This window comes from Neophocaena asiaeorientalis, unplaced genomic scaffold (genome assembly GCF_003031525.2).
Source record: "Neophocaena asiaeorientalis asiaeorientalis breed wild unplaced genomic scaffold, Neophocaena_asiaeorientalis_V1.1 scaffold147, whole genome shotgun sequence".
Classification (NCBI taxonomy): domain Eukaryota; kingdom Metazoa; phylum Chordata; class Mammalia; order Artiodactyla; family Phocoenidae; genus Neophocaena; species Neophocaena asiaeorientalis.
The window spans coordinates 2,717,996-2,721,572 of NW_020173758.1; the positions used below are offsets into that span (position 1 = coordinate 2,717,996).

Here is a 3,577-nt window from a genome sequence, read left to right on the forward strand (position 1 = left end):
TTTTTTCAGTCTTTTTTTTTCATCTTTGCTTTTCAGTTTTGGAGGTTTTTACTGAGATAGCTTCAAGCTCAAAGAGTCTTTCCTCAGTCATGTCCAGTCTACTAGTAAACCTATCAAAAGCATTATTCACATCTGTTACATTATTTTTTATCTGTAGCATTCATGTTTGGCTTTCTTTCTTAAACTATCTCTCTGCTTGCATATTTTTCAGTTCTCCTCCTTCCACTTCTCAAGTGAGACAAGATGGCTAAAAAAAGGCTGGAGTTGTGTATTTTCCTTTTCCCATGTCAGTTAGGCACTTATAAAACCCTAGCAGGTTAGGCTCTGGTTAAATAATTTTTCTTTTTTTTTTTCTTGAAAAAATAAGAGAAAAACTTTATTTCAAACAGGTTCAGTGGTATGTATGCTATAGCAAAGTCTGGTTGTAATAGCAGTTTCATTTCAAACCTGAATTGATGTACAAATGTGACACTGTTTAATGATCAATTACTGATAAAATGTGGATTAAATCCATCAACGTGCCAATTCTGACATTTATTATAGACCCTATTTTTTATTTTAGTAGTAGAGGCTAATTTTCATCAGAAGAAAATGAAAACAACCTTATGGCTTCTACTAAGGTAATGAGCTGTATCCCCAGTATTGCTTTGAAATTTTACCCCTAGGTTGTTAAGAGAAATTCTGACTTCATCCAAATGTATTATTTAACTGATAATCTTCAGTCATCATCTACTAGTGGCTTGATTGTTACTCCTCTTCTTATCTGACCCTAACCAATTAAACGCCAGTGTTTCTCAACTCTCTGGCTAAGGGCTATTTTTTCTCCCACTTCTGTGCACACAGGATTGGTGAGAACAATTTTACCCAAATCAGCCTTGACTGCCCCAACTCTTCCTCCTGTTGAAAGGGATCCTGTGTTCACCATAAGCACTTCATTCTTAGATAGCTTTTGACCCTTTGCTGCTTTTTTGTCTCCTTCCATGTGTACACCAAGAAGTCGTCTAAGTAGGAAATAGGAAATTTCCAATTCTGTGAAGATCTCTGGTAAAGCTCCAACTACACCAAGTACCTGCCCCACCATTCTGTCAGCCCAGCACAAAGTGGGGTGAATTTTTCTTCCAACTCCAATAAGACCCCCTGGAGCAGCATACTGAAGATCATTTTTTTCCTCAAAAGTAATACAATTTTGGAAAAGATTGGTTTACACGAGTTTTCCTTTGCTATCTTTGGAAACAATACCAGGTCTGACTTCTATCTCCTGGCCCACCTTTAATACTCCTTTTAAAATACTACTACTAGCCACACCACCTTTAAGGTCATCAAACTCACAGCCAGGTTTGGTGACATCAAAGGACCTAATAACAGTAAGCTGGGGTTCTGAAGTAAAGTCTCTTAGAGGTACTGGAATTTTCTTAATGATATACTCACAGACAACTTCAGTATTATATTTCAGATGAGCAGAAATTGGAATAATAGGAGCTCCTCTTGCTACTGTACCTTGTACAAATGCAAGGATCTGTTCATACTGTTCTTTAGCCTGACTTTCTTTTACCAAATCAATTTCATTCTGCAGAATCAAAATATGTTTCAGCTTCATAATTTCTATGGCAGCCAGGTGTTCAGAAGTCTGAGGTTGAGGACAGGATTCATTACCAGCTATTAACCGAAGAGCTGCATCCATCACTGCTGCACCATTCAGCACAGTTGCCATCAAAATATCATGGCCAGGACAGTCAACAAAAGAAACATGTCTGACTAGTCTGAAGTTCCCTTTGGTCCATGGAATGTCTATAGGAAACTCATCAGGTATACTACTTGCACAAGATCTGTAACATTCTGGCTAAGACACTTTGCCTCATTAAGTTTGTAAATCTTGGCATTAGCCTATCCAAGCTTGATCATAATATTTCTTTCTAGCTCATTTTTGAACCTGACAGTGTGAACTCCAGAAATAGCTTTCACAAAGGTAGATTTTCCATGGGCAATGTGACCAAGTGTACCTATATTAATTGTGGCTTGTCTGCTGATAACTTCATGCGAGAGTGGAGTCAACCTGGTAACATCCAGTGTGGTGAGATCTTGGCGAGAAAGATGTTGCTGCCCCAGAGTCACACCAGCCTCGCCCCCCGCCATCTAAGGACAGATCTTGTTATGAAGAACAGAATGCTCTGACATATCTCAAGATGGTTCCTTTACCCCTCCTCCTGCCAGAAGCACAAGGAGATTTTTCTTCGATATTCACTGTGAGAACTTCTAAAGGTAAAACTCACAAAAGGTCAAGCTTGTAAAGGTAAAACTCACAAAAGTGCGGGGACCCCCTTATGACTGAATCTTCCTGGAGTTTTTAACTCTCAGAGGTTGTCCACACTGAGCCTTCAGCAATTCATTGATTACATTTTAGGTTTCCCTACCCTGATGGTACTAGTTCCCGTGAGGTGGCTGCTCGTGAGTTTCTGTGTTGGTAAGTTCTGATTCTATGTGCTTGCCTTCCCGTCTCTCAATTGGAGGGGGACAGCAGTTTGCCCTGCGACTTCACTTCTCTTATGGATCTAAGAAGAGTTGATTTTTCATTATGTTTAGCTTTTACTTGTTAGGATGAAATGGTAACTTCCAAGCTTCTTGTATGCCAGACTGGAAATCGTCTTTTGGGATCTGGGGGTTATTGACAGCCTAGACTTGTGTTGACTTGAATACTCTTCAAATCTCTTTTTAGTTTATGACCATCTTTGCAAAGGAGAAACATTCTGTTGGTTCTTTTATTGAAGCTTTCAGCTGTACTCACAACAATTTTTTTCAAAATTTGGTTAAACTTAAATCATCTCTGGAATTTAGGAGTATTTCTTTTATCTCTACCAGTCTATTTGCCTGATGAATTTTCTACATTGGAACAGATAAACTGATGAAACTCTGGATAATTTCTCCTGTTATGATTCCAGAGTTACATTTCTAGTTCTTTGTCTTTTTCATCTTTTTCATTTGTTCTTTTCCTGTGCTCTCTGAGGATACTGTCTTTGCTCTTATTATTGAGGTCAGACAGACATCTGGTCTCTCTGAACTTTTCCCATTGGGTTTCATTCATAGACTTCTTTCTCTTTCTTTTCTTATCTAATAGCAAACAATATCTCATATTCCCTGATATCTTGGATTTTTTCATCTAATTTAAATTGCCAATTGGTTGCCTCTATTATATGAAAAAGGTTAATGAAGAATTTAGCTAGGGAATATCACCTACTGGCCCAGTCAGTCTTTACATATTAGATTCAAACTGTGGAGCCCAATTTTTCTCGGCTTACATACTCACAATTTGGTGCACAAAATTCAACCCAGATAGAGTATAACTCATTCAGAAGTTATATCATTAAAAACATCTGGTGAAAATATAGTCACAAAGATGAATGATTTATCATTAGTTGCCATCTGGAGTCTTCTCTTGAGGGAACTAAAACTTTCATCATAGTAGGATGTTTTGCTATCAATTGGCCATCCTTAAATTTCAAAATTAAATATCTACAAATAAAGCAGCTCTTATGGTTCTAATAGCTGTTTTTCCGCTCTTTGCTTATTTGAGTTCTCCTGT

At 37.8% G+C, this 3,577-nt stretch overlaps 1 pseudogene; it reads right to left on the reverse strand.

Annotated features, from left to right (window-relative positions):
- Nucleotides 1-718: 718 nt before the first annotated feature.
- LOC112403676 (eukaryotic translation initiation factor 2 subunit 3 pseudogene) lies at nucleotides 719-2,133 on the reverse strand (annotated as a pseudogene).
- Nucleotides 2,134-3,577: the final 1,444 nt, after the last annotated feature.